This window comes from Plectropomus leopardus, chromosome 11 (assembly GCF_026936395.1).
Source record: "Plectropomus leopardus strain MGB_pleo_1.0 chromosome 11, ASM2693639v1, whole genome shotgun sequence".
In the NCBI taxonomy this organism is placed as follows: domain Eukaryota; kingdom Metazoa; phylum Chordata; class Actinopteri; order Perciformes; family Serranidae; genus Plectropomus; species Plectropomus leopardus.
In genome coordinates this window covers 34,483,192-34,505,210 of record NC_142186.1, presented here as the reverse complement: position 1 = coordinate 34,505,210, position 22,019 = coordinate 34,483,192, and positions in this window count along the sequence as shown.

Sequence of the window (22,019 nt, the reverse complement as noted above, 5' to 3'; positions counted from 1 at the left end):
TAATTATATATTTAAAATTAATAAAGAATATATTTATTAAAAATAATTGTGTAAATTTGCAATCAGTTTTTTTCAGGACATGTCCCTGTTTTTTGTTTGTTGTTGTTTTTTATTTGGGAAGGTTTTTCTATTTTGTGCAAATTTTTAGGTAATTTTCTTTTCTAGTTTCTTTCTAATTTTAATTGCTTCTGCCTTCTTTTTTCATGTTTAAGGCAATATGCCCATGTTTCAAAAGGTTTATTTTTTTATTTTATAGAAACAATTATTGTTGTGTTGTTCAATAATTGTAGTTCACAAGATCTATTACTCTCTCATATCATTTTTTCTCTCACTCTCTCTTTCATTTTGTGTATTTTCTCCTCCTTCTGCCCCTTTCAGTCGCCATCCTTCCTCATGCCCTCCTTCATCCCTCCTCTTCTTCTTTCTCCACTTATCTATCTTCTTCTCCTTTCTCAGTTGATAGCTTGTCTCGCAGGAAACGGGGGACTATGTGACGCTAATCGGAGCAACACGGATTACATCAACACACACACACACACAAGCGTGTCACAGAGGCAGTTAATAAGTGAAATTGTTGGCTCTGCTCAGGGCCACAGAACGGCTCCTGAGGGGAACACTGTTTGTGATCAGGTGTAATCAATCCTCCAAGGACACATGATGTTTCTATTTATTGATCTATAAAGTCTAAGAGGCTTTGGAGGCATCCTCTTGATGTGGTTAAAAGATGGATTAAAAAAAGGCAAAGAAAGGGTCATGCTGAGGGATGGGTGGACAAAATAACAGAAACATGGCAGTGTGCAACGTGTTGTGCGTTGATGTTTTGTGACGAGGTACACCGACAAAGCAACGTTATTTGAGGAGTTGGGAGTAGACATTTTTGAATAACTAAGCATTTTCTATTTTTGACATGCAATAACACCTTATAAAAATGTTATAACTTTCCAACACCTTCTCAACCCAAGTCATTACGTGTTGCAGCTTTGTCAGTGGACTTCCACATTAAATATTACATTTTAGGTATCCTTCTGCATCTGCTGTTTACCTTCCAGGATGCCAACAAATGCACACGTTGGGATGATGCTGAATGTGGTTTTGTTTATGCAACAACAGCACTGGCAACCAACACTGGGAGATCAACAAACACACATGCTGGCACTGATGGTTAGGTTTAGAGAAAGGAGGCACACTGTAAGGTGTAGAAAAAAACATAACATTCAAATGGGAAGCAAATTCCGGAGTCCCACGTGAAAGTCCCTTGTTTGTTGGACCCCTCCAGCTCCCCTCCTGTCTGTCCTATAGGTGTCCTCATGCTTCTTATGTTACATTGTTACCGGCAGCGTTTCAACCGGATGCCATCCTGCTGTGTTTCATGCACACACGATAGGTTCCTTCCATATCAGGCGGACACGGCAGATGCTGTCTGGCCAGCCACTGACCTATACGACAGCATCTAGTTCTGTCCAGCCACATTCGTACCTGAGGCCAACCAGCTGCATTTCAAGGTGCCTTTTGGTGTTGTGCTCTTATGCCAAAAGCACTGACAGAGAGGCACTATTCTACGAGATTGGAAATAAAACAGGCCGCAAAAGCCTGTAAGTCAAAGGAGTAAAGACTAAACAAAAAATCTTAGAATTAAATCTATCAAGAATCACACAGCGAGCAAACATTATACAAACTAGACTCTCTCCAATATGGCCATCTACATGTGGGCTAAATCAGTAGTTCTCAACAAAATAAAATAAATTTATGCATCACAAAGTGGAAGTGAGTTTTTCTTTTTAACTTTTCACTTTTAACATTAGGTAGAAACTGGACACTGCTTAATTGTAAGGGGCTTGAAACCCAAAATAAAGCTCTAAGCAAAATGCCCTCAGACTGCTTATTTGGTTGATTTACTGCAGGAATGAAACAGAACCAGTATGAGATGTCTGCACCTTCATATCTTTGTCTGGAAACTTTAGAAAGCAGCAACTGAACTTTTCATGTAAAACCAGTTCAGGCCAAACTCAAGGCCAGACTCAGACCCAGTTTACAGGCTGACCTCTGACCCCGGCGAACAGAGAGGAAGTGCTTAATAAACAGGAGGGGGGAGGGGGGAAGACAGTAGATAGTATCTGATTCAATCACAGCAGCAGCGTGGGAAACACACTCTCACACACACACAAACAGCTACTCAGCCTTCAGGACAACAAAACAGGAAGGAGTATCTAAGTGGCTGTTTCCATGGAAACGACGACCGCCGCCCAAGCCCCCACCCTGGGTGTGTGTGAACTTTTACCCCAGAGGACTTGTGGCTATGTATGCATGTTTGTGTGTGTGTGTGTGTGTGTGTGTGTGTGTGTGTGTGTGTACGTACATGGTAAGCAAACAGACAGGGCTCAGATCTGAGCTGGCGTCCCTCCCTCCGCTCGGCATGTGGTCCGACTTGAGAAAGTGGAGGACACAAACACACTTCAAACACACACGCGCTTTCTCTCAACAGCGCTCTTCAGATGACAAAACATTTCCTCGCCGTCTCCACATGAAATTTTCCGACCTCCTGTGTGCGTTGATGGATGTGGCCGTAGAGCCGGTTGGCGCTGTGCGTCGGGAGTGTTTTCAGGGGGTTTTATGCGCTCTGTGTTTGGACTGCGGCCTCTTGTTAACGTCCCTCTGGCTACAAACACACTGACATGTGATTTATGGAAATGAGCCATGGAGGAAACTCAGCAGGATAAATCAAACGCACTCGACTTGTACGGAGTGGGTTTTACTCTGCGTGTGTGTTTGGAGCAGACAGAGATGGTAAAAGACAAGAAAGAAATAAAAACAGACACAGAGGGAAAGTGTGTGAGATGGATGAGCTTTTTTCCTCGTTTGATGTTCATTAATGCAACATCCAACAACAAAGCAGCTGGAAAAGAGGCTATAAATCCACATGGAGACGGGATTAAAGGTAAAGTGGTTCAGAAATATTACCCAGGCCACAAACCTGCTTTGTATTTGACCAACAAGCTCTCCAACAGTGAATGAATGGAGTCAAATTGATCGTTGAACAAACTTTAAAGAACTCAAACAACTCTCTGGTTTCTTCTTCTAGCTGCTCGCCTTAAAATCATGCAAACAGTCCAGCATGTTCTCAATCCAAACTCCAGTGCTTTTGATGTAACTGAAAAATGCTAAAAGGCACCAAGTTGGAATATCTGACTTCTGATCTAAAACCGCCCAGTGCATCTGCTCAGGGAAACTGAAAAGGCCTGCAGCAAATTGATGTTTGCTTGATGAGTCTCTAAGCTTCACCAGCATCTACATCAGTTACCTGTGTTCATATCATGTGGACACAAAAGGTGTTTTTTGGCCGTCCACTGGCAAATAACACCATGACCAGTTTTTTAGCTGCGTTCTTAGCGGACGCCGATCTGCAGTGTTCCATGTGCATGCAAAAGCTGCCGTCTGGCATTGCACACTTATGCCAAAAGCACTTACAAAGCGGCACTATTTTATGAGTTTGGAGTGATAATGGGTGTGTTTGTTATTTAGTCTTTCTATTAACAAAGCCACAGCAATAACTATTTCTCAGGCTTGACCATGTCTGCAGTACTCATCATGACTAGCAAACTGAATTTGATTTGTAAAATCAAATCACATTTGAGATATTTCTTTGTTGTTTAAAACGAGATCCACTCATTTGCTCCTTAGAGGGTTAACTTCATCCTGCAGGTGATCTGGAAGACGCCCTTATGTCACGACGAGTGATAAACACAGAGACATGTGTCTTACATTGATTTGCTGTGTTTGATCAAAGGCTCCTCCTCATGAAGTCAGAAGGACTTTCTGTACTTGGACAGTAGAGTTCAGCGCTCTCTCCAGACTCTCCTCTTTCGTAAACAACATTTGAGTTTCTTTCGAGTCCTCAGATGTTTCCTGAACTCTGAGTGTTGATGGGGATTATTTTTACATCATTTATACAGCACAAGCTTTTTGCCATCAACCAACCTACAAAAAACAACAAAAAGAAGCTCACTGTTGAACCTAAAGTTGCAAATGTTCTTACATAATACAGAAATGATGAAGTGGTTAACCCTGCGTTGACCGGATCAGTCTGACAACCAATCTGCTTAACTTGGGAGATCTCCAGTGACCAAATACTCATGGGCCTCCACAACCCCGAGTGTGCAAATACATAGTTTGTGTGTGTGTGTGTGTGTGTGTGTGTGTGTGTGTGTGTGTGTGTGCATTTCATGTGAAGAAGCTGATAGCTGCCCTGACCTTTCATGGTTTAGGCACTTTGTTGAGTATTAGCAGGTTAATATCACCCTACAGGTTGAGAAGAGTGACCTCGGTCACCCTGCAAACTGTCCCAAGAACCTGCTGACCCTCCTCAGGCAGATTACTCTTGAGGGGCGGGGGGGGGGGGTGAAGATGACCATGGATTTTATAACCTCTCTGCCTCCATTACGTCTTGCTGGCATAAGGGTTGAAAACTCGAAGGTTAAAGGAAGAACTTTGAATGAATTCTGTGAATTATATGATGTATTTTCTCATGAATCAGAAAACTTAAATGAAGAAGTTGCAAAACATTTTATTGCAAAAGACTTTCTGAGAAGTTTGTTATTTATCATTTTTATTTCAAGTGAAAATAGGTTGTCTTAAACCTTTTGGCACTCAATTGTTGCAGATGTTAATCTGTTATCTCTCTGTTAAATTGGATATTGAGGGGATAAAACCATCGGCAGATCAGTTCTTGTAAAAGAAGTACAGTTTTGTGAAGATTTTGAAACACATTCAGCTGATGTACTTCCTCTTCATGTTCGCAGTATAACTGGATTTGATCCAATGTCTGTTTTTCATCACAGAGTGACTTTTTTTGGGAAAGTTTAGGGCCTTCCCCAAGTAGAGGGCATGTCATTTTGAATAGCTTTGTTACAAAGTAATTCACCAAGAAGCAGTGGATAACTATTGCAAGTTTTTACTTCAGTCAAAAATATAATTTCATAGTTTAAAAATAAATAAATAAATAAATAAAAGGTAATTCCAGACCACAAAAAAATATAATTACTTTTAATGATGAAATTTAGATAAAAGCATATTTTAACACCCTTGTACGAAATACCGCAACAAAGGGTTAAGGAAGTCAGGAAGCAAGCAAACATTCAAAGCAGCAAAGATCAACTAAAAGAGCGTTTCAAAAATTAAACACAAAACTTTATCATTTGGCTAAAAGTGTCCAGACTGAACACTCAAATGTTTGAGGTTATTGGAGACAATGACAGAAGGATGATCCCTTGTCATGGGCGTCTCCCAGGGGTCTCAGGGGACAGGTGGGGGGCTTGGGATCAGGGGACAAACTCAACGAACTCGCCTCGACCTTCAGTCGTCCTCTGAGCCGCTAGAACGAAACACAAAGCTGCAACAACTCTCGGCTGGTGTGTTTTTAATGGTAAAGCCGGCGTGATCGCTTTACGCTTCGTGTCGGCTTTTGGGCTTTCTGACACTGTCACTGTGGGTGAAGGTGAACTCTCTCTTACACACACAACACGCTACACACACATACACACACATACACACACTGAGATACACTTTTGGTCTGAAGGCCCCGTAGAGTGTGTGACGGATTGAGAGGAACTGAGGGTTTGAAGTATTTAGATGATAAACTCCCTGCAGATTACAGCCTGTTTCAGTGCGTGTTTGTATGTGTGTGTGTGTGTGTATGTGCATGTGTCTGAGAAAGGTCCACTCTGCTGAAAATGTGTGTGTGTGTGTGTGTGTGTTAATGTGTAATTTTTGCCTAATGTTTGCGTGTTTGAATTTTGCACGTCTGACAGCTTTTGTCAGTTTTTGTTCTTATAAATTTCGTTGCCTGTCCGTGTGTGTGTGTGTGTGTGTGTGTGTGTGTGTGTGTGTGTGTGTGTGTGTGTGTGCGTGCATGTGCGTGTGCATGCGTGCATGTGTGCATGTGTGCGTGTGTCCAGCAGGTTTAATCAGAGAGGGCCTTGTCCAGGATAAATTTGTGGCCCCTGGCCTCCTAATTCATCCTGGTCCTGCTGGCCTTGGGCCACTAATGAAACCCACCAAGGATAACCAGCTACAGTCACACACATACACACAGACACACACACATACAAACACACTTCTGCACATCTTCATCTCATCCTTCCTTCTCCCTCACTCTTTCCTCTCAGTTTCTCTTTCCATCACTCCAGTTTTCTTTTTCTCTTTCACTCTTTCAGCCTCGAAACTGATCATCTCTTCCATATACAGAGAGTCATGTCCAGTTTATTTCACACTGATCCACTTTTCTCAGTTGGAAAGTTGTAGTTGTAATTTAATTGTACTTACTTTTTACTTTTTAATGTTCATTGCAACAATTGCAACTGCAGTTGTCCCTTTGCAGAAAAAGTATCACTGAATTGCTGTAAAACAAAAGTAATAAAATCTGAATATGTTCAATGTTGTCTTTTGCTTCAGAGGAGAAGTCACATAACATCATTCAGTGGAAACACAGTCATCTCCACAGTGTGTTTTATCAACATTTTGAAAATATTGCTCAGGTTTTGCACAGATCTGTCATGGAAACCCACCTGGTGTTTGGTAGAGTAAATAATCAAGATACACGTGAGTCATGTTGGGTTTTTTAAGATCTTAAGCCTAAAATCTACAAGATCCCAAAATACAACAAAAAAAGTGACAAATTTCTACAATGAGTCAGATTTGGAGGAGAAATGTAAACTAAAGGAAAACCAGCACGGGAGGAGAAGACTTGAGAGATGAGAGGAAAGTGAACCATAAGACGAGAAGCAGAGAAGGAAGAGGGAGGGATGCAGGAGAGAGAGAGAGAGAGGAAGAAAGCTGGAGAGTGAGAGAGAAAGTCCAGGATGAAAAGGGGACATGAGGGTGAGAGCTGTGAGCAAGTGAGGAATAAAAACAGAAGAGGGAGAGAGAGGGACAGATTTCCCAAGGGGATGAGGGGGGGCTGGCTTCTAAGTACAACACACACACACACACACACACACACACACACTGTCCTCATTAATTAGATTTCATTAGCGACTGTCGGATGAGACTAATCAGGGTGTGTTGTTGTCACAGATTGAGGGAAGCCGTGTGTGTGTGTGTGTGTGTGATTTAGTGGTGGGGCTCAGCTGAGTCTGGGGAGTGATCAGAGCCCCAATCAGACCATATAACACACACACACACACACTCATCTGGTCAGCCAGTGCAATCTGTCACCCATTTACATGCTACAGGTTGTACTTCAACAGTAGGTTCTGTGTGTGTGTGTGGCTATGTGCGTGACCTTGTGTACATGACAGCTCCAATACAGATGACACACATATCATCCAAGCTGCTAAACACTGTCCCTCACCAGGTTATGTGTGTGTGTGTGTAAATCCATCATGTTGTGTTTTGCACACATACACACATGCACAAACAGCTGCACACTGGGTATATTCTGTGTGTGTGTGTGTGTGTGTGAGTGTTTGTTTGTTTGTGTGTGTGTGTGTGTGTGTGTGTGTGTGCAGGTGAGGGAATGACATTAAGTAATGGATCAAGCCGTTTTTCTCGTCTTTTTTTCTATCTCTCTTATTTAAAAAAAATAGAAAAAAAATCAAAATGATGCTCAACCCCTAAATACTCCCCAAACGTACCCCGCCAACATGTTCTCGTCCCAAGTTATCAGTGGACGTCTAAATGTTATATTGTAGGTATCCTTCTGTGTCTGCTGTTGACATTCTGGGATGCCGTTACTGTGATTTCAACAAATGCACATTTTGGGATGACGCTGCACATGATCATGTTTAAACAACAGCACATGGCAACCAACGCTGGGACGTCAACAATCACACATGCTGGCACAGATAGGGGAGGCATTAGAGGAAGGAGGCACAAAAAAACATCATATTCAAACCGTGAACACCGGACTCCTGCATCAAGTCCAGGTTTATTCCACCTATCCACTGCCCCTCCTGCCGGCCATGTGGGCGCCCTCATGCTCTTTATCTTACATTGTTACCAACAGCATTTAAACCTGACCAGTTTCGGTACGACTACAGGGAGTGCTACAGCCCAAGTACGTTTGCATTTAGTTTGGCTTCTACGTTCCTGTTTCAGAGAATTTTTATTGTGCAACAGCAGCAGAAAAATAAAGTGTTTCACTCAGTGTTTGACCCTTAAATATAAAAAACGCTGAATGGAAACATGTCAATTTTGAAAAAAAAAAACTCCCATTTATCACAAAAAAAGTTTTTACGCTGGCGTGAGGTGGTGTTTCAAGTGGCTCGAAAAAAGCCTTATTTGGTAAAACATCAATGGAAACACTTATTTAGTCTTTTCTAGGACACATGATGCTATGGCTATGTGCTTGTCATTAGGAACTGGCTCCCTCATGATGCTTCCAGATGATCTGCTCAATTTTCTCAAAGTCATGTGATGCAGCAGGAGCTACAAGAGCTGTTATTGCATCATATAACTCTGAGAAAATTGAGCAGATCATCTGGAAGTTTTCCCGAAATCCTTCATACGTGGCTGCTCCCACGTATAAGGGGCTCACCTTTCCATTAACACACCCATGTGGTCTTGGATTGTAAATAATGATGGCTAGTGCGGTGGCTGCAATAGTCGCAGTGTGTGTTATAGAAACGCTGTCATCTCATGATTGTGTTGTTTTCAAAAATATCACATAAGTTTTGTGCAAATCTGTCATCGAAACCCACCTTCTCTCTCTCTCTCTCTCTCTCTCTCTCTCTCAATTCTCAATTAAGGAAAAATGCTCCGTCAAAATGATCAAAAAATAAATATATTTTGACTGCGCGAGTTAAGGCAGCGTCTATGCCATTTTGACATGCACACTTGTGTACACACACTAACACACACACACACACACACACACACACATCAGTTAGAGAGACAATGCACACAAATACACACACTCAGTTTTTGCTGACACAGATGTGGTTTTGTCAGTTGTCGTGTCGGCCGGCTCAGATCTTCAGGCTTCCAACAAACGCCGAATGCCAGAGCGGACAAACACACACATAAATAGGCACACACACACACACACACATACACACACTCTTTCACTTCTCACAAATTAACAAGCATTAATGCCGGCATGCACACACACACACACACACAAAGTCATAACAGGCTCTTTTTACAAACACAAAAAGGCCGCGGCTCATCCTCGCCACGCTCCAACAGTGACAGATCGATTCCCCGGACAACTGCTGCTCGGACAGGTGTGTGTGTCTGTGTGTGTGTGTGTGTTTGTGTGTGTGAGTGTGTGTTCCTCCTTTCACACTTAAAAAGGAAGACAAGAACTCTGAGAATTTTCTTTCCCTCTCTTCTCCTCTTGTCTCCCTTTCAGTCTCTCTCCAGGATTTTCTGTCTTTGTTTTCAGAAACGATAAATCTAATCTTCATATTATTACTATGATAATTATTATTTTTCAAGCATAGCTCACATTTTACTGCTCATTTCACATTTATATACTAGGACAAGGCTGCTGTTATATAACCTAGAGTTGGTTAAAAAATGAAGCAGGTTTTTTTTTTTGTTTTTTAAATGAAATTCATATTGCCATAACTTTTTATTGGTCCTTTTACAAATATTTTTCATTTATTTAAGATTTTTGTGTCTAACCTTTTTACAAAGCTCAGTGTTAAGTGTTCATAGGGTCAAGATTCAACATATTGTTCAACCAACAGTGCCTTAACTGCCTTGATCAATTTAAAATGTGTTCACTGTGTCTCACATGAGTTGAATTATCAGCCAAAACCTCCGACAGATAATCAGTAATATCGTAATTGTATAATCGGAATTATTTATTGCCTCTGACCAATGACTGATCTTTTAGCAGGAGCCTGAAGTCATGCCTCGCCGCCCACACCTGCCCCCCCTCTCACCTTGACTTGTGTATTCAGTTGCAGCCTTTTACTGCCTGTAAAAGCAGCATGCGGACCACTGTCAACTTTGACCCCAGCGACAGGGCAGGAATAGAGACGCAGTCAGGGGTCGCACACACCCTGTCCTTTGTCTTTCTGTGCATGTGCGTTCCTGTGTGTGCATGTTTGTGTGCTACTTAAAGAGGAAACAATCAAGTCAAGTCATCAGTCATATCTGTGTAAACTAAGAGGCCGTTTACATGGCAACGATTCTTGCATGAAACATTAAACTTTTGCTGCAGTTTGGTCTTTAGTTAACACAACAACTGCGTTTTGGGGGCCTGAAAATGCACATTTTAAAAACCGGATTTCTCAGTGTAATCTTTCAAAAATGCAGCCCTTTCAATTTCCGCGCAAGCTGGCATGTGGTGCTCTTCTATGGTGTGTCATTACAAAGTTACACCAAAAACTACTTGCTTGGTGCACATACGGCGTTTTCAGTTATTTTTGCAGATCCGTGAACACAAGGAGCATTCTTCGTGTATATATGTTCATCATATGAATGCAGATATTTTTTAAAAAGCAAAGGAAAAATTTGTTTTTGATGATTTGTTTAAACAGAATTTTTGAAAAAACGGGATGCTTGGATTTGCTTGGATGCTGGGATCTTTAATTAATCATTCACTTTGATGATTTTTATTGTTCAAATGTGTATATGCGTTTGTGTGTGTGTGTGTGTGTGTGTGTGTGTGTGTGTGTGTGTGTAAAGTGAAGGTGCTTTAGTGCTAAGCAGAGAACAGGCGGGTATGAAAGCTGATCCTCACTGTGGCTGATCGAGAGAGAAGGAGGACTGAAAATCGACAGCAGCAGCACAGCTTTCACTTCACTGTGTGTGTGTGTGTGTGTGTGTGTGTGGTAAAGGAGCAGATATAAAAAGACTAGAGTTACTGAACACAAGGTGGAGTGAAAAAAAGAAGAAAGAACAACAATAGCTGATACTCTCTCACACACACACACAAACACACTCTGGGATGCACTTTGACCCCGTCAGCTGCTGCAGTGCTTGCTTTGGGCTTCATGCCGCATGACAGGTGAGCAAGCTAACGGACGGCCGCCTTGGATAGCTGGGACGCCTCGCATTTCATGCACACACTCACACACCGACAAAGAGGGTTAAAAGCATTCATATGTACGTACATACACAGGGGCACAAGGTCAGGGCCGGGCCGGGGCCGAAACACACACACACAGAGCACTCATTGCATTTCTACATACGTCAGTTGTGTAATTAAAAAGCTCGCACCTCTTTGTCACTCTCACTGTGACACACACACTGATCCTCCATGTTAGCCGTATGGATCAGGCAATATTGAACTCTTTATTGAGCATTACTTAAAATTGTGAAGCACTTTATGACATCTACTTTGGAAAGTTGCCAAATATTAACATATATATATATATATATATATATATATATATATATATATATATATATATATATATATATATATATATATATATATATATATATATATATATATATATAGGCATTTTACTCTGCAACACACACATACACACACATGCAGACTTGTTGGCAGAGTTCCAGTGAATACTACAGCTCAGTGTAATGAATAAATGACTGATAACATTACAGAGGAAAAGCTGCTGGCACACTACCAAGTAGAGTGTGAGTGTGTGTGTGTGTGTGTGTGTGTGTGTGTGTGTGTGTGTGTGTGTGTGCAATCCAAAGGTCACTCAGAGTTTACTCAGTCTTTTCTAAATCTGTTTCGTGTGGAAAAAGGAGCAGTTTAGGGTGAAAACATGGAAGCGTTCACTGAAACTCTTAAATAGAGCAAACGAGAGGAAAGAACGCATTACAGAAACACGGCAGTGTTTTAATTTCGTGTTGGTAAATACAGCATTCACATATCAGTTTTTATGAACTGAGACAATACAGATTCATACATAATGCCAAATTTTATCTCAGGAGGGGGGTGGGTGAAGACCAAGGTTGGAAATTAGCACCAGCAACCAGCAAAAAATGCAAGTAGCTGCAAGAGTTGCTTCACTCACCAGCCAAATATCAATGGTTATACTGAGTGGCTGGTAGATTTTGGAGTCAAAAAAGTTCATTTGCAACCCCGGTGAAGACAGTAGGGTGATTTTTATTGTGTATGTATGTAATTTTTATTTCAATGCTCTAGCTGAAAAAGAAGAGTTTCCAGGGCATACGGCTATCCAATGTATCATTTTTATTGTTTCGGGCTTTTTCACTAGCAAGGACCACACCTCGTGAATTAATTTTGACAATTTATTGACATGAATGTGAATTGGTATAAACATAGATTCTGAATATTGGAATGAATGGTTGAGTGCGGTGTGGGGAAGCTTCGGTGGGAATTCGCCGTGGCTCCCGGGCACGACGGACCCCTAGGACCCTACGGAGAGAAGGAAGAAAAAGAAGAGATCGAGGGAGGGGAGGGGGTGCAGAATAACGAGAGGAAAGGGGGAGATTGGGTTAGGAGGATATTTAAGCCGGAAGAGGCGCGGTTGAGGTGCAGTAGAGGTGTGGTCCTGCTCCTGAAACTCTGCTATAAGCTTCACTAAAAAAATGACACAATGTTTTCAGTCTGTCTTTGAGATCAAACTTAAGAAATTATTTGAAATTTATTTATAATTTAGATTTCACTGAATCTGACATCAGTTTTCTTTTCTGTTTCTTTTTCAGATGATAAATATGGACGTACTTAAAATGTCCACTGAGTCAGCTACAAGCACCACATCAGTGAGACGTTGAAATGGACTCTTATAGTAAACATGATAAACAAACCTTCACTTGAAGGCACCATTAGCTCTGCTTACATAAAGGACCCTGCTGCAGCTGTGAAGCAGGAGAGGTTATTTCGGGCGTTCAGAGTTCAAGAAGTAAAAGTCCTGCTCATTTTCTACGCAGACAATGTTAGGTGTGTGTGCACTTTTGGGGAGTTTCAAGGGTCTAAGGATAGAGGGTGTCATATGCTACAAAACAAAATGTAAATCCATTAGAGGCAAAAGTCTGATTTAAATGCAATTTACTTGACTTCTACGACTTGGATGGACATAAAACTAAAAAAAAAAAAAAGTAAAAATACTGGCTTAACGCAATTGCAACTGAACATGCTGTCAATGTCTCACAAAAAAACTTATTAACTTAACTTATTCTGGTGGCGTTCTTGCCATTGACCACAAACAATCAGTGCTGGAAATGCTGCCAATTTCTCACTTAAAAAATGTTCGCTTTTGGCGGCAAAATTGTTGCTGGATGCTTGCAAAAAACACTGTTTTTTGGTGCCACAATAACTGTTGAAAATAAGGCCAAAAAATTTGTTTGATGGCACAATTATCACAAACTGACCTCAAACCCGATAAAACATTCAGCACTTTATTTCAGATCATTTTCAGATCAATTTTAGGGTCAATTTTCAGGGCTAGCTCAGAAGCTCTGTTGGCATCTTTGCCAAAATAACAGCTGCTGAGGCTCATATTGTATTTAAAGCCATACAAAACTGAGTGTGTTTTTATGTGAAAATAATTTAAATTAACAGAAACCTTGATCAATAAACTCTGAGAATATCATTTAACGGAAAGTTACAGTAGGAGAAACATCTAAACCAGCAGCTCCTCCCACTGCACTGCTCTGTAAGTGGCAAAAAATGACTGATGGAAATATTTGAGTTTTGTGTTTTTCTCCTGTCAGGTTGGTGTGTCAATGTGGGCGAGGCAGTGAAGGTCTGAGCTCATTACTGCTGATAAATAACAGAGTAATAAAGCAGAGAGACAGAGTGATACAGAAACACAAACACACGGTGACAGAGTGGAGTTTAAATATGGAGCCAGACACTCTGTCTCCAAACAGCTCTGTCATTTCTACTGTGTGTCACTGTGTTTATTACCTGTGTCAACGTGTGTGTGTGTGTGTGTGTGTGTGTGTGTGTGGGGGGGTCAGGGTGTGTCTGTGTGTGTTCTTGGTCAATCTGTGTGTCCCTGTGTGCATGTGTGTGTGAGCATGTGTGTGTGTGTGTGTGTGTGTGTAAAAGTCAATTAGAGTCAATTTGTGCCCTCAGCTGTTTGAGCCCCTGCAGCCCATCTTCCCCGTGACTCCGTCTGTCTGTCTGTCACCTTGTTACCTTGTTATTGCAGAGCTGGTGGGTCCCTTTGGTCACTGTGTGTGGGTCAGTTTGGTCAGTGAGTGTGTGGGTCACTTTGGTCAGAGTGTGTTTGCGGAGTGTTTGTGGTGGTGGTGGGGGGAGTTTATGATTTGGGGTCACAACTGACCAAACCAAGTCTTGTTCAGCTCCTGTTGACAGTCAGGAGATAAAATCAATTAGTGTGTTGTGTTCAAGAATTTTTGACAAACCTCTGCATAAAAGTACACAATAAACTTTATCTATATAGCACTATGTATAGGAAATCAGAGCAATGCAGCAGTAAAGTTGTGGATGGCACAAGTTTCTCTACAGAAGTTTCTCTTCCAGTATTTTTTTGAGCATGCAGTACATTTGAGGTTATTCTTGAAAATATTCTAGAGAGTAATTGTCATTGTTCTGGATTGTTGCACTAATAATATACGTACATTTGCATAAAGAAAGCATATTTGTCCACTCCCATATTGAGAGTACCAAAAAAAAAAAAGAAGAAAAATAACCCTTTTGTAATTCTTCTCATCCATAACTAGGCAGCTGCTGTGTAAATATGAGCAATTACTATTATCTGTTGTGAAATACTGGCAATTAAATATTTTAATCGATTGACAGCCAAAATATATATGGACAACTAAAACCAAATCTGACCACATGATGAGTTGCCATGAAAGGTGTGTGAGAAAATTAACTTTTAACAACCTGAGGCAAAGACTGGCCTCTGTATTGTTTATCTTGAGCAGTTAATCCATACTTAACTTTTTGGGATTTTTTTTAACCCACTTCGTAAACAGACAGCAGTAGAGCCATTTCAAGCAAGCCTCTATAATGTCCCTTTTTTTAGTCACTTAAATTCATCACCTGACCTGCATCTCTCCCCCCATTAAAGGCAGGTGTGCTTAATTAGTCTAAAAGTGAAGACACCAAGAGGATACAGTCTCCAGTCACTGTGTGGTCAGTTAAATCTTAATTTAAAACTGTCCAGTGTATTTGTTTATAAGTCCAGCAATATGAACTGGTTTTTAAAGGCCTGTTTATTTTGGGAAGTGTTTGTTTGAGGTTTTTGATTGCATTTTGTTGGGACAGTCTGACAGTCAGTTCAGTTTCAACCTGCATCTCTCCACACATCCTGCAAATCATCCGCAGCAGCCTGGACCATCAACAAACGGTGGGTACAAACCATAAAAGTTCTTCATATCTACCATGGCGTCTGTTGATGGCTACTTTGAAATTGTTTAAAAGCTGCAATAGACAGAAATGGGAGGAAAAAGAAGAGAACAGGAGGGAAATAAAACCCCTGCAAAGTCGCTACATTGATTGTGTTGAAAGTGCACAAATAGCAAATAGTCATCTGGTTGTATTCATGTTATTAGAGCAATGTGAAAGTTGCACTGAATGGTGAAGGTCGAAGCACTCCTAAGTACCTGAGAGGACCCAAGTGGACTCACTGTCAGCTCTGCTCATGTAACATCAACCCTATAAAACCTGGACAAATTGGTTTCATTTCTTTAAAAAAAATGGGGAGATGGCAACAAGCATATTGCCCAAAAAATAGCAAGAAATTGGTAAAATAAATAAATAAAATACAATACAATTTCCTAAAAATAAGCACAAAAAATAAATAGAAATACAGAAAGTAAAAAAAAGAAAATGAAAAATACTATACTGAATATAGTGCTGGAAATAATATAGAAATATATATATACATATATATATATATATATACATATATATATATATATATATTCCCCACTTTTACCTGTCATGTTTCTGTATATGTGATGCCAAACTTAGAAAAGCTTGTTAAAAGCTTAAGTTGTTGTGTGACCAGAGAGGCCATGCGTGAGAGTCAGACACAAATTTTTCTGATTATTCCAACACATGAACGCAAAATACTGAATTATTTCTGGTGTCTGTCAGAAAGTTTCTGTACAGTCTGCTGCTGGACAGAGAAAAAGTGTAAGATTTCATAACTTTGATGGGCCTTCCAGGTCTTTGGTAACCACAGCAGGCTTTTTGTTGAATGTTAAAGGTCACAGGTTGCCAGGTTTGCTCAACAGGGCTATCAGGAGCAGGAACGAAGGTTTTACGAGACCAAGTCCATGTTTCTGTTGTTTGTTCCTTTGTTAGTCGTGTGTATGTGGAGGCTTACGGTGACCTGGTGACATATTCTATCAGGGTGTTGCAGGGCCAGCCCATCGGCCTCCATACTTTCTATTTTACAAACTCTGTGTGTATGTGTGTGTGTGTGTGTGTGTGTGTGTGTGTGTGTGTGTGTATAAACAGTGCTCACCTTGTCCCAGAACCATAAAGGTGGTGTGTTTTATCAGTGATTGATTACTTGGGCCTCAACTGAGGCATTAGCAGCTTCCATATCTCCAAGTCCTGACTGCTGAGAGAGTGTATGAGTGTGTGTGCGTGTGTGTGTGTGTGTGTGTGTGTGTGTGTGTGTGTGTGTGTGTGTGTGTGTGTGTGTGTGTGGTGACGAGCTGATGACTAGTCTTGGTGGTTCAGTTGGTAGCATGACTCGGTCTTGATTTTTCAGAATAGTGTGTGTTACCTGCAATTAAACAGCTCGTGTCACATTCCAAGTAATGTTCTATGTTTGTGTGTCTACGTGCGTGTGCGTGTGTGTGTGTGTGTGTGATGCAGGTTAATGATTGCAGGGTTGGTGTATGTGTGGTTTCCTGTTGGTTTGAACTGAGTGCTGATAGAGAGAGTGGGGGGGGTTACATCAGGACATACACTCGCACATAAACACACTCACGCAAAGACTCATGTTCACAGCTGTTTTGTCGTTTAAATGTCGAAATGTGTGTAATAAAGTGAAGACACTGTTTGTCTGGTTCAAAAGATCTAAATCTTGCAACATTTAAGGCGGGAAATATTTTTGCATTTGTCTTCCTGTTGATTCTTTTGTCCTGAGGAATGACGGAGGCATCACTACTCGCAGGCTTAACTTTGGTTTGTGGTGCTAATTTTGGATTTGGATAAAAGACAGTTTGTAAGGTTCCTCTGTGTAAGAAGGTTATATGGATTACAGATTAAATAAAATAGATAAAATCAGACAAAACGTGCAAACATTTCTTCTAATATTAGAAAATGTAGCATGCCCTGCTGAAATCAGTTTTGCATGGCTGATTTCTGGATAAACATGGATTTATGTCAGCACATTGGAAATTGTTTTTTTTTATTTTAGTCTAAGTCTTGACTTTCAGAATATGAAACTTTAATTCCCAAAATCAGACAATATCTAAAAATTTGAAGTTTGCAAAGGTCTGATGACAAGCTAAAAGCAAACACTCTTCAGTCACTCTCTGGTCCTACTTCATACTCCCTCTGAGTCTCCCTGAAATTATGAATGTAAGACTCAAAGTCTTTGTCTGATGAAGAGCGTAAAGTCTGAAATGTCACCTGGGTGGTTTAGTGTGCAGACTCTGTTTTTTTGTATCCTGCATGATTTTTTGTCCTAGTGTTTATCTTCTTGATGTGCATGCTTTTGTAATTTTTTGTAAAGCTCGTAACAAGGCAGGGTCTGTCAGTAAGTTTTTGCCTGATTTCAAATAAACAGAATCTTAATTTTCAGAACATTAAAACTTCTTCAGTTCTTTCTAAGCAGCTTGGCATTGTGCATCCAAATATAGATGTTTAAATGTCTGTCCATATGAATATGCTAAACATTGTTAGCTCAGTCTCCATAATTTAATTGCTGAATTAGGGGCTGTTTACACGACAACGGTTCATGCATGAAAAGTGTTCATCTCTCTCAAATTTTTGTTTTGTCTTTTTGATTTTTTGATTCTCATTTATTTTTGTTCTTTCTTTCTCTCTCTCTCTCACACACACACACACTTTGTCAACTGTTGTAACTCTTTTCTTCCGCTGTGTGTTTCTGATCATGTGATCGGCTGATTAATTAAATATTAACCAGCTAGAAGACAGTCAGTCCACTGTGTCAGTATGTCCACCATCGCCATTATTCACCACCATGACAGTGTGTGTGTGTGTGTGTGTGTGTGTGTGTGTGTGTGTGTGCGTGCGTGCGTGCGTGTGTGTGTGTCACTTTTGCTTTGTGCAGTGTGTGGTATTTGCGTTTTGCACTTATCTCTTTCACATGGGCTCTCGTGAGACACATCCTTTGGACGTGCTGCGTGTATATATGTGTGTGTGTGTGTGTGTGTGTGTGTGTGTGTGTGTGTGTGTGTGTGTGTTTGTTGTATGTGTGTGTGTGCATGCCAGGAGAGTAATTACAGGCTCAGAGCAAGGCCTGGACAAATTACAGAGGATCACACAAGCACACACACACACTGTCTCATACTACCTCTCTCTGTCTCTCTTCTCTCTCAACCCTTTTAACCTCTAGCGTTGCTTAACATTAAGAGCTCAGTCAGATCAGACCATAACGAAATACACACACACACACACACACACACACACACACACACAATAAGGTGGAGGCACGCCCCTCTTCCCTGGCTAGGAAACACTGCCACAGTAAAATATCCACCTTAACAACTCATTTCATCTTGTAATGACTCGTAACATCTTATTTTCTGCTAACAAAAGTAAAAATCTGCCACCGCACTGTGGTATTTCTACTTCTCTCTATTTCATTACAATTCTTTTTAATGCTTTTTAACAGTTTTACTTTAAATGCTGGAGAAATGTGAAACCATTTTAACGCAACTCCTTCTTTTCTCTGTCCTGAAATCCACATTTTATTGGTTTGTTGTGTGATTGTCATGTTTGATGTAGTTTGATGAGTTTACTTTTTCGTAACCAGTGTTAGAATAGCCAGTAATTACTGCAGAATTTTACTTTCTCTGGTTCTCATTTCATAGAAAGTTTAATCAAATTTCTAATTATTGTCATCATTAGAATTATAAAGTTAATATGACAGATTGATTACATAGGTCTATTAGTGAGCAATAGACTAGAAAACACTCTTTTTTATTTTAAGTGTTATGAATGAAACCTTTAAAACGCTTACAGAAGAGAGCTTTGAATTCACATGTAATGAACGCTGGCGTTCTTAAAAAAAATGTTGGAGCTCGTAAAGGTTACTTTTTGTTTTTTGCAGATGCTTTTGATTGTCGTGGCTACTTACTGTTTAAAACTTAGTATGAAAGAAACAAAATCATTCATAATTTTTAAGAAAAGAACAAGGGAATGTCCGTTTTGTTGCCAGTTGCGTAGCACAAAACACACTGAGGCCACAATCAGACAGAGCCTGCTTTACATCTGGCTGCTTCTCACTGTGATGTAACGATAGCTTAACACAAACCATTTACAGTCTTGATTGCAGCGTAACAGCAGTAACAAAAATGCTTAAAAACACCCTGCTGAAACACCCTCTGTCTGATTGGAGCTTTAAACACCTGCAGATGAAACTACAAGAGCAGTCTGATGTGAACTCAACGTCTCCACATTGAAAATAATTGTCCTGAGAAGCTCTGAGAACTGCGAGCTAACACAAACTTGAAGCAGCGAGCTATCACCTGAGGCTGCAGAGCGACGAAGAGGTGATTTGTTGTTTTTAAAGTGAGAGAGTGTGGACGGTGTCCTCTATCTCTGCTCATCACAGGTCAAAGGTCAGATAAAGACTGTCTGCTGGGGAATGAAGCAGGGGAAGAGGAGGAGGAGGAGGGGGGAGTCACCTGATGACAGGCCGGAGGAAGAGGAAGGCACAGGGGAAGTAGTTAGTGTGAGCACGCTACTGGTGTTGACGGGCGTCCTCAGGAAGGTGTTTGATAAGTGAAGCTGAGAGTTACTGAGTAACTTCTACTGTTGGTTAACAGGTGAGGGGTTCACTTCCCTCTCTCATGGGACTAATGTTGACATTTTGGGGGTTTGATTCCCTGTGTGGTTGCTCATTCTAAAAATGGCCCCAAAATGTTGCTGCATCCATCAGGAGGCGTATACCCAACCTGCAGCGATTCTCCAGCTGAATTTACATCGTTTGCATAAGTAGGAATATGACGTTATTTGATTTACATGACTAACATCTTATAGGGCAGAGATACTCAACCTGCTTCAGTCGGGGGCCACTTGCATAATGACCCTATAAATGTGTCTAGGCTTTTAGGACGTTTCTCGGATTTTGGAACAATTTGGACACTGATAGGATTGTAGCATGTTTGGAGGATTTTAGGATGTTTCCTGGAATTTAGGATGTTTCCTGGAATTTAGGATGTTTCTAGATTTTTAGAAAGTTTCTTGGATTTTAGGACGTTTCCAGGATTTTAAGGAGATTTTTTTAGGATTTTAGGAAATTTCCCTATGTTTTGAGGATTTAAGGACATTTCTAGGATTTTAGAACATTTGTAGGATTTAAGGATGTTTCTAAGATTTTATCACATTTCTCAGATTTTAGGAATGTTTCTTGGAGTTTAGGACATTTCTAGAATTTAAGGACATATCAATGATTCATGGTCATTTCCAGGAATTAAAGACACATCTAGGATTTTAGGAAGTTTCTATGATTTACGGACATTTCCCGGATTCATGGACATTTCTAGGATTTTAGGACATTATGGGCTTAGCCAGGACCTCTTTCAGGGGGTGTGAGGATCATCCACTGGCCTTTTTTTTAATTAACAAGCTCTTTATTGATGCTGTTTTATGCACTCTGTATACTAAAAGTACAAAGCAAATTCGGGAGGATGCTATTTGGGACTAGATTTGGCCCACAGACCATAAGTTGAGTATCACTGTGTTTTCAAACCTTCATGTCACTCTTAGATTTCTCTGATTTTTAGTGAATACTCAGATTGGTTCTTTTTGACCTTTAACTGTTCACACCATGCACTTCAGCATTGCAGATGAGGTCATATCAGGGTCCAGGAACAACACTAGTTGCAGTTTGGTGTTGACGCCATGTGACAGATAACCAAGCAAACACACTCTGCCCCTCCTCTTCTCCTCCAGCAGCAGCACTGTTTGTATTCTCTCCTCCCATCCTCTTTTCTTCACCTTCTCTTCCTCTCAGTCACATGTCCTCTTAACTCAAACATGTGTTCCTACATTCATCAAAAAGTGATCTGAACAGTTGGACAGAAATCTAATAATCCATGTGATTAATAAACAATTCAAGCCAAAATGAGACTCATCCACCAGCAATAGTCCGCAAGATTTTATGCATTTTATGTTTTAAATGTTGCATTTGCTTTTCTGAAGTTAAAAATAATTTGACAAACATTTAAAGATGGCACTTAGAGCGAGGGAAAAATTAACTCCTCGTGTTATAATAGCTGAATAAAACAACTGCAATGAAGAAACTAAAAAGTGAACAGAAACTACTGCAGGAAATTTGAATATTGTTCACCTCCTCTCGTCCCCTCCGCCTTGGCAGACGCTGTGATGTACTTTGAGTCTGTAAAACATGTTGCTCTTTGAAGGTATGTGCTAATAGGAGCTATTACACTCACTCTTCTCCTCCCCGCCCTTTTACTCACAAACACTCTCTTCCCCTCCTCCTCCTCCTCCTCCTCTTCCTCTCTTTCTCCTTCTCTCTGTCCTTTTCTGTGTCTCTAATTAGCTGTGTGTTAAACTGGGTGAACAGCGGTCAGGAATGCCCCGACGAGCTCGTAAAAAATTACATCAAACTCCCCAGAGACGCCGACAAACAGGTTTAACCTCCCGCCTCATACAGTGAGCGAGGATGAATGGATGCATGGAGGAGTAAAGAAACGAGGGGGGAGGAGAGGATTCTTTTTGAACTAAACTGAGGTGAAACAGTGAAACTGGGTTGGTAAGACTGAGCGTAATTTAAAAAAAACAGAATTTAGAAAGACAGAAACACTGACACACATAAAATCTGTTGAAAATATTTATGATATAATAATTACACTTTATCCTGTAATATTAATGCAATGTTGATGTGAAGTCAAATACAGTAAATTAGGACTGAAATTATAATGAAAAAATAAACAAAACACAATATTTATTACATGGTGAAGTGTGTCGGGGTGCTGAGGAT